The sequence below is a fragment of the Mastomys coucha genome, unplaced genomic scaffold (genome assembly GCF_008632895.1).
Source record: "Mastomys coucha isolate ucsf_1 unplaced genomic scaffold, UCSF_Mcou_1 pScaffold22, whole genome shotgun sequence".
In the NCBI taxonomy this organism is placed as follows: Eukaryota; Metazoa; Chordata; class Mammalia; order Rodentia; family Muridae; genus Mastomys; species Mastomys coucha.
This window is the reverse complement of record NW_022196905.1, coordinates 72,038,270-72,048,556: the sequence shown is the minus strand read 5'-3', so window position 1 is coordinate 72,048,556 and position 10,287 is coordinate 72,038,270. Positions and strand designations below refer to the sequence as shown.

The 10,287-nt window shown below is 34.3% G+C and overlaps 1 long non-coding RNA gene across 1 annotated transcript in view; it reads right to left on the bottom strand.

The window, feature by feature from the left end:
- Window positions 1-3,463: 3,463 nt before the first annotated feature.
- Window positions 3,464-10,287, bottom strand: part of LOC116070652 — a 31,787-nt gene continuing 24,963 nt past the window's right edge. The window contains exon 3 of the long non-coding RNA XR_004110492.1: window positions 3,464-3,590. This is a non-coding gene — a long non-coding RNA (uncharacterized LOC116070652). The remainder of the gene's footprint in view (window positions 3,591-10,287) is intronic.

Here is a 10,287-nt window from a genome sequence, read left to right as displayed (position 1 = left end):
TCCACCTGCCTCTGCCTCCCAAGTGCTGGGATTAAAGGTGTGTGCCACCACCGCCCGGGTATTAATTTTTTCTTAGAGCCTGAAATGTTGGCGTTCTGTTCATGAAGTTGTTGTCTTCTACGCCAATGCATTCAAGTATATTCCTTACATTATCTTCTATCGGATTTAGTTATCCATCTTTATGCTGAGGTCTTTGATCAACTTGGACTTGATTTTTGTTCAAGGTGATAGATATTTATCTATGCACGCAGACAATCAGAACAGCAACAAAAAATGAAGATTCTTTTTTGTTTTCATTGTATAGTTTTGGATTCTGAGTCAAAAATCAAATGTTCTTAGGTTGTAGGTTTATTTCTGGGTCTTCAATTTAATTTCATCAATCAACCTGTCTCTTTTATTGCCAATATCATGCAGTTTTTTTATTAATATTATTGATTAGTAGTGCAGCTTGAAATCAGCATGGAGATATTTCTAAAAATTCTTTTGTTATACCAGATTGCTTTAGCTATCTTGTGGTTTTTGGATTTCCATATAAAGTTGAATATTCTTGTTTCAAAGTCTATAAATAATTTGTTGGAATTTTGATGGGAATTGTATTGAATATGTAGGTTGATTTTCTAAAGTGACCATTTTTTAGTATGTTAATCCCACCAATCCATGAGCATGGAAGATCTTTCAATCTTCTGATATCTTTTTCAATTTCTTTCTTCAAAGACTTAAAGTTTGGATCAAATAGGTATTTCACTTACTTGGTTAGAATTATAACAAAACATTTTACAATATCTGTGGCTATTGTGGAGTGCTATTTCCCTAATTCCTTTCTAATTTTCCTATTTCTTTCTCAGCCTATTTATCATTGGTATAAAGGAGGGCAACAGATTTTTTGAATTAATTTTATACCCAATCACTTTGATGAAGGTATTTATCAAATACAAGTGCAGGAGTTTTCTGGTAGAATTTTGGGGTCACTTATGTATACTAACATATCATCCATGAATAATAATACTTTAACTTCTTCCTTTCCAATTTACCTCCACTTGATCTCCTTCAGTTGTCTTATTGCTGTAGTTAGAACTTCAAATACTATAGTTAATATAGAGGGAGACAGTGGGCAGTCTTGTCTAATCCCTGATTTTGTGGAATTGCTTTAATTCTCTCTACATGTATTGTAGTGTTGATTATCTTTTTGCTGTAAATTCCCTTAATTTTGTTTAGTTATGTACATTGTATCCCTTATCTTTCCAAGACTTTTATCATGAAGGGGTATTAGATTCTGTCAAAGACTTGTTCAGCATCTAATGTTGCATTTCAGTTTGTTTATATAGTGGACTATATTACTGGATTTTTATATGTTGGACAATGATGTGTTAGAATGGCGGGTTGCGTCAGAACATACCACACTCTAGGCCGAACAGTTCCACGTGTAAGAGGTTTAATTGAGAGGGAGAGAGGGGGCAGTAGCGGAAAGAGAGAAGGGGGAGAGAGAAAGATGGAGGAGTATTCCCCGTATATATATGGGTTCTGACGTAGTGGCTGCAGGTAAAGGTGGGAGGTGAGTCCAATGCATTCTGGGAATATGGTGGCTGTTGCCCTGGCAACAGATCTGTGGACCTGCCCATGCGTCGCACAGGATGCCCTGATGATAACAGACAATACCTGTATTCCTGTGTTCAAGCCTCATTGATTATTGATAGAACAGGTATTCTGAAGATATCAAGCTTCACACTGGATTCTATTCTATCAGAAAATCTTTATATGATAGACTAAAATGTTTTCCCATGGAAGTTTCATGGTGGATAATGTTTTTGGTGTGTTCTTGGATCTTGTTTGCAACAATTTTGTTGAGTATTTTTGCTTTAATGTTATAAGTGAAATCGGTCTGAAATTTCTTTCTTAGTTAAGTGTTTGTGTAGTTTAGGAATCAGAGTAACCATGGCCTCATAGAATGAGTTTAGCAATGTTTCTTTTGTTTTTAATTTTTGGAATAGTTTGAAGAAGATTGGTCTTAACTTTTCTTCCTTTTTTTTTTTTTTTTAAGTCTAGTAGAATTCTGCATTAAACTATCTGGTTCCATGCACTTTTGGGTGTTTGTGTGAGAATTTTATTGGCTGCATCTATCTCCTTAGGGGTAATAGGTATATTTAAATTGTTTACTGGACCTTGATTTAACTTTGGTAAGTGGTACCTATCAAGAAAATTGTCCATTTTGTTTGGAATCTCCACTAGTGTGTGTGTGTGTGTGTGTGTGTGTGTGTGTGTGTGTGTGCTTAAATAAGATCTAAAGATTATTTGTATCACTTCAATGTCTATTGTTATGTTTCCCTTTGCATTTCTGATTTTGTTAATTTGGATATTCTCTCTCTGACTTTTAGTTAGTTTTTGGAAGGGTTTGTCTGTCCTGTTGATTCTATGTATTGTTCTCATAGTTTCTGTTTGACTGATTTTAGGCTTGAGTTTATTTCCTGCAGTTTATTCCTCTTGTGAGTGTTTGCTTTGCTTGCTTTTCTTTTTGTTGTTGTTCTAGAGCCTTCATGTGCGCTACTAACTTACTAGTATATGATCTCCCCAATTTGTTTATGAAGGTATTTAGTGCTCATTTTTTCAATACTATCATGTCTTCTTTGTGTGTACAACCTCTGAGTTTATGAGAGTCTCTTGTTCATATGGTAAGGTTGATTGTGGAATGAAAGTTGTAAATGAGAAGCATTGGCATCCATGTGGTGAATAAACTGAGGCAGGCAGCCATTGTAGGCCAGTACTTAGAGCTACTGACTCAGGAGGATTCCAATACCTCCAGGAGCTGTGCAATGGCACCCAGACAGTGATTAGTGAAGTTACTCAGTAGCTTTTCTCTAAGAGAACAGAGCTGAATTTACTGGGGCTGGTGTTCCTTGTGGTCAGCTGAAAATCTATGAACAATTTTAACTACTTAGGGCCAGAAAGAAAGAGAAGAAAAAAGATAAGATTAACACACACACACACACACACACACACACACACACACACACACAAACACAGAGGTGGTGAAATAAAAAGTGAAATAAAAGACAGAGTCCAATATCTTTATACACTCAAATGTATACATACATGTATACATCCATAGGTACAGACTTATGAATAGACATATACACGTCCATATATTGATTAGTTAGAGTAAAGCTCCAGCAAGAAGGCTCCAAGCATTTCACATATACATATATACACACAATTGGTGGATGGAGCATGCTCCAATGCACACACCAAGACAAGCTTTACATATACACATACATATACATAGTTGATAGGTGGAAGGAACAATAATCCAGCCCCCATTCTCAAAAACCTTACATATATACACATAGTTGGTGGATGAAAGGGGCAATGTTCCAGCCCTCCACTGAACAAATCTTACACATATACATACATACTTCAAATTGTTTCCTAAGATTTTCTACATCAGAGTCAGAAGTAAAAACACATCAACCTGGCTTCACTAACAATTTTATTTTACAAATGTTTTTTAAGTGTGGTGGTCATTGCTCACTATCTACATCTCTAAGTTCTTTTCTAGCGTGGATGATTGATGCGTTAATCTGCTCCAGCAGCAATGCCTGAAAGAGATCAACCACTTATTAATGTGAGTGCCAGAAAGAATACCCAGAGAGAGAGGAAGTCCCTCAGAGTTTTCATAAAATTCTTAGATTAAGAGGGATGTGAGGGCAGCAAGCAGAGCAGAACTCCTGTAACAGTTAAGAAGTCCTCAAGACCACTGGGGCCTAGCCAAGCCCAAGATTCAATCACATGGCTGTGGTAATCCATACCTGCATTCCACTAATTCTAAAGACATTTGTAGTTCCTCCTGCATAGTCCTTAGCATGAAGGGAAGTTTTTCAGTAATTGTACCAGTCGTGCAGCAGCTGTTTACTGTCAATAGTCCCACAGATATAAGTTTCTTAAGACTACAATTAAACAGATTTAAGTGTACTATGGGAATACTTTATTAATAATAAGTTAATTTGATTAGTTAACAGAATTATAATATGAAAATGCTATGCTATAAATGTAAATCTGCCTTTACTTAGATGTGAATGAAAGCACAATTAAGTAACCTGCCTCATAAGTAGAATCCTCTGCAGACCATTATCAAAGGAAATACTCAGCAAGAAGGTTATAGAGTAGCAGGCACAGATTAGTTAAATAATGCAAGAAAAGATTCCATAGTAATGTTTTAAAATTAAGGAGTGTTAGGGACTGGCTTAGATTACCTTCTGCAACACATTGTGAGTAGCAAATATGTAAGCTAAAGAAATTAGATCTATTTGTTCTTTATTGTGTGCACAGTTAGAAGAATTTGTAAATGTCATTGTTTTCAAGGAACTCTCCTTATCAATGGAATTTTCAATATTAACTAGTCATCACTGAGAAAGGTACCAGGTATTAAGGTGGAAAGAAAGGGTGTGATCCTTCCCTTCCTCTTTAGCCTAAGAATACACTTTGAATGCACACGTATACAGGCTAAACAGTTACATACATAAAAAGTAAACATAAAGGTGTAGTGAGATGTTACTTTTAATCCACAATGCACTGCAGTTCTGCTCTTTTGGTCTGTTTGTTTTATGGTTAACATAGACATTATAATGTATCCTGCCTCTGGTTTCTTTTTTTCTTTTTTCTTTTTCTTTTTTTGCCTTTTGCACAGCCACATACAAATCACCAAAGCTTCAGATACATCTCTTTTAAGACTTTGAGAATACTAAATGGAATATCAATTAAATAATTAATTTTTTTATAAGACAATTTGTTCTATTAAAAATCAGAACCAAATCCATAAAGAAACCACAGCAAGAAAGAATGTAGAATCTATATTTTATGTCTTAACAGACAGGAATTACAAATTTAAAATTTTACATGTTAGCCAAGATATTAGAAGAAGTGACTATGTCAATGATTTTGATGTTGCTTGGTCAACTGAAATTATCTTTATTTCCAGAGGTGATAGTTCACTTTTGAAGCCTAACAAATTACATGAAGATGAAGTGACCCCAAAATCTATTCTAAAATGGGAAATAGATGCATCTCTTGCATAAATCAACCAACCCTAATTTATGATTTACAACCTAAATTACAAGATTTCTGGAGACAGGAGAATTGAGTGAGCTCTATTTTATATATTCTGAGAAAACTCCAACTAGTTAGCATAAATTAATATCACTCTTTTGCTCTTAATACAATGTTAGAAGAGTGACCTGTAAATGTCTGTAGTTGTGGCCTAAGTGTACAACAAAATATTCTGTCCATCACAAACTATTGACTCAGCTTCCATGAGAATTAATACAAACATAAACACAATTTTCATTAAATTATTTAAGTAAAATGTACAATTTTCCATAGGACTTTACCTGGAGAAAGAACAAGGACAGTATTTCATTTTAACTTAATTCCTGCTGTTTAATTTGAGAATCATCAATTGTTGCAAATGAGTATGTCTATATTTGAAGTTTTTCTTATGCCATAAAAGCATGAAGGGATTTAAAATGGCAGAAAGAGGATCTGGAGCAAAGGCTTAACAATTATGAGCATTGCTTGCTTTTTGCAGACTGGACTTGGGTTGACTCCCAGAACCTGTGTGGGCCAGTGCACAACAACCAACCCATAACTTAAGTTCTATAGAATCAAATGCCTTCTTCTGACCTTCACTAGCACCAGGCATACACATACATGCATGCACACACAAAAAAGAATAATACACAATTTTTAGATGAAATAAATCTGAAAGTTTTAATGGCAGAAGTAATACTCAAATTGATTTTGAAGGTTAGTCTGTATAAAGCAAATATATCTCAGTTTATCCATAAATGTGACTCCCTTAGCTCTGTATAAGAAAAATTGACTGATATTTGTGGGAAGTTGGAATACCACATGGAGCATCGTTATCTCTACTCAATTTATTACATTATACTTCAGATCCTGGATTGAATAATGTAATGAGTGATGCAGATACTATCTTTGCATTGTTAGATATCTCTACATTAGCAATACAAGCTTTCATTTAGCTGAGTGCACAATACCTGTCAATTGAATTGATAAAAATCCAAATCCTATGATTTGATACTTAATGCTACTCAGGAGGCATGCTCTGCCTTCATTGTTAGGTAACGCTGGTGAGCACAAGGATGCTCTTTTCCAATATCTCACTACCTGACACTGTGAACACAGCGTGTGAAGGCATACGACTGACAAGTCCTTGGCAATTATTATAGCATGCAGCTCCTATTTCAGTTGTGTCAAGTTTTCATAAATGAATATTTCATAAACCTTCAATATAAAATTCCTATTGTTATTCACTGGGGATATGTCACTCTTTCTTTGTAAGGAACATATTTTTGGTGTGGAATCAAAAACAAAGAAAGAAAACCATCACCTTTGAATTCACTCTGAATGCGGTCATACTGTTTGAATCTCTTTAGTGTATGTTCTTTTTATTTAATTTTCATTATGAAAATAACTAATTTAATGTTTTTATTTAACTAAGAAATAGGTACTTTTACTACTGTAAAAATCCTTTGAGTTTCCTTTAAAGTAATATTCATTCAAATTCATTAAGAATTTCACACACTGTTTTTTGATCATATTCATCCTCAATAATACTCTTACCAGAGTCCTATAATCTGAAAACAAACAAACAGAAACAAAACACATTGCTGCATCAATCAAGAACACCTGAAAAACCAAGTCCAAATCATGCTGCCCTCATATTCTGTGGCACAGATGTGTGCCTTGCAGTACAGTCCATCTAAGAGGGAGCTACACCTTTAAAGAAAAGTGTCACTAACATTTCCAATAAGTATAAATTATTTTAAATGATTTTGAGTTGCACCCTTTCGAGTAAATCAAATCTTCTATCATTTCTTTGTATTCATCACTGAAATATTTTGATCCTGTGGTCATATAATTCTTTTTTTATGTATTAATACTCTATTTCATGAAGCATTGTTTGGTTTTTGACAAGTGTTAAAATATTATTACTGAAGTTATTCTATCAAAGATTCACCAATGATACTTTATTGACATAAAATTCAATGACTATAGAGTGCTGATGCAAACCTATCTATGAACACTTATGCACACACCACAAGTCAGCTAGTGGTTTCATATATTTAAATTAGCATAGAAGGCAATCAGAAAAAATACTTAAGCAAATAAAGGCACTGTACTGCCTGATAACCTTAGAACATCACTGAAACTAACATGGCAGGAAATAGAAGTGTACTGCAAGTTGTTACCTGACTCTACTATCATAACATCACAATACACACACACACACATACACACACACACGCACATGCACACACACACACACATGCGCACTCACGCACACACACACACATGCACACATGCACACACACACACAAACGCACACACATACACACTCACACCTACACACACACACACACACAAACTCACGCACACACACACACACTCATACCTACACACACACACTTACACATACACACACACCCTCATACTTACACACACTCATACCTATATACACACACACATTCATACCTACACATACACACACTCATACCAAAACAAAATATGATAGTAAAGTTAAGTATAAGTTAATAGTTAAAAGTTTGTTAGTCCCTCAAATATCTCTTGTTGAAAGGGAAAAAGAATAAAGGAAATAAAATGCTTTGTTTGAATGTGAGTATAAGTGAGAGGAGGTACATGATGTAAATCTAAAGTCAGGAACATACTATTAATGTTAAAATGAAGTCCTTTTCAAGTGTTTTAGTATTCTTCCAAGGCTTTTTTTTTTATATAACAGGTATTTGAAATCAAAACTTCAAAGAAGCTTCTCTATTTCTGTGAAAGTACACATATCATAAAGGTTAACTTAGGTATTAGATATTAACAATTGTAACTAATGACGGCATGGAATGATGATAGCTAGGTTTCATTATAATAGTGAACTGAGATTTAAGTTCTTTTATTATGAAGTTCCTAGTTTAATCATTTGGACAGCAGTCAATTCTAAGCAACTTTAAAAAAAACTGAAGCTAAGGAAAGTTGTTATTAATATTTTCATTATTATATTTATCCCACCATGAAAGCTAACAGGAAGTTCCCTAGTGACTATGTTAAATAAATATGCAGAATTAGATACTGAATGCTATAATACATCTTATTTTTCCTTCCGTGGAGTATATTATGTAGGAAAAGTGACTCTGTCAAACATAAGTTCATTGTAAGCTGTTAAGGGAACTAACTGTATTGTGAGTTAGTAATAGAGCTACATCCATACTTGTGTAATAGCAGGTTTAAGTTTGAAAGAACTCAAGGTCAAATTATCTGTGGATGAGAGAACATACATGCTGAGTTGCATACACTCACAGAATAACAGAACAGCACATATTATTTTACAACCAGAATTAGAGTTTATTTTGAACTCTTCTTTCTTTCTATAAAATTGATAAAGATTTTTTCAATCTCTCTACATTCCTTTTTTCTGTTTTTCTGTTATTGAAAATATAATTATTTGGGGCTGGAGAGATAAATCAGGGGCTAACAGCAATATCTACTCTTCTTGAGGTCTTGTGTTCAATTCCCCACACAGGCATCGTGGCTCACAGCCTATGCTGGTTTCTGATGCCATCTTCTGGCATCCAGTTATATGTACAGATAGAGCATACATCTACATAAAAATAAATAAATCTTGAAGAAATCTAAAAATATAGATTTATTTCATAAAATATATTCTGATTTCAAATTTCCCCACAAAATCCTTTCTAGCCCCCTCCTCTTTCTCTCCCTCTTATTCTCCTTCTTCTCTTAATTAGAATGATTCTATTTTCACTAAAACAGGAAATATAAAATATAGTGTAGTCAGCAAAAAGAATAATAATAAATATAATATCATGCAAAATTAAACAAACAGGAATAGGACAAAAGCAAATGGAGGACAAAGAGGTAAAGAAAAAGCACAAGAAATAAATGTAGACACACTAACACAACATACATTCACATTTGCACCAAAAGGCATGCCATAAAATCTCAAAAGGTGGAAGTCGTGGTATTCATACAAAGGTTCAAATCCTTTGTTAAATAAACTACAAGGCCGAGAGAGGCTATATAAATAAACAAAATTACAGAAGAAAAAGAGATCATAACAAAAGAAAGCTAAGAAATACAGACAATTATAAGGGCATACTTTAAAATCCTATATTCCATTTAATCAGAAAACCTTAAAGAAATGGATAATTTTCTCAATATGTACCACTTACAAAAGTGAAACCAAATCATATAAGCAATTTAAACAGACATGCAACCTCTTGTAAAATAGAAGCTGTAACAAAGTCATTCCCCTGCCAAACAAACAAACAAACATGAAGCAACAACAGCAACAATTAGAATTCTTTAGGGGAATAATTCTACCAGACTTTCTGAGAAGAATTAATACAAATACTGCTCAAATCATATCAGAAAATAAAACCAGTCATAACATTGACCAATTTACTTACGAACATAGATGCGAAAATTGTCAATAAAATACTCGTAAATCAAGTATAAAAATATTAAATCTGGCAAACTGATCATTCACTATGGTGAAGTAAGCATTAACCCTTGAAGTAGGGGTGATTTAACATATGCAAATTGGTAGATGTGATCCATCATACAAACTGACAACTTCAATGGGAAAAGAGGCCCTTGGTCCCGTGAAGGCTTAAAACCCCAGTGTAGGGGAATGTGAGGGCAGGGAGGTGGGAGTGGGTGGGTGGGTGGGGAACACCCTCATAGAAGCAGGGAGAAGGGAAGGGGATAGGGGATGTCTAGGGGGAGAGAATGGGAAAGGATCTAACATTTGAAATGTAAATTAAAAAGTATCCAATAAAAATAACTATATGCATTCCTTTTCATTCCTCTCTGCAAGAAATGCAATCAACTGACCACTAAATTAAGTTTGCAAACTGAATCATGAGTCAGGAGGTTGATAGTCCAATGTTATCCATCCTTTTTGTTTCCTTTATTACAATAGGTGCTTTTCATATAATAATAGCTTCATAAATTTTTCTTCATGTCACTATTCCTCCCCACCTGCCTCCATCAGTTTCTGTATCTCACTGTAAAACAAATACACTTATCAGGGAGAATAATGAAATAAAATAATTATAAAATATTATACAATAAAAAGAACAGAAGCAACAGTAGATAGCCAATGGAAAACAAATTCAAAGGCATCCTTCCTTCCTTCCTTCCTTCCTTCCTTCCTTCCTTCCTTCCTTCCTTCCTTCTTTCCTTCCTTCC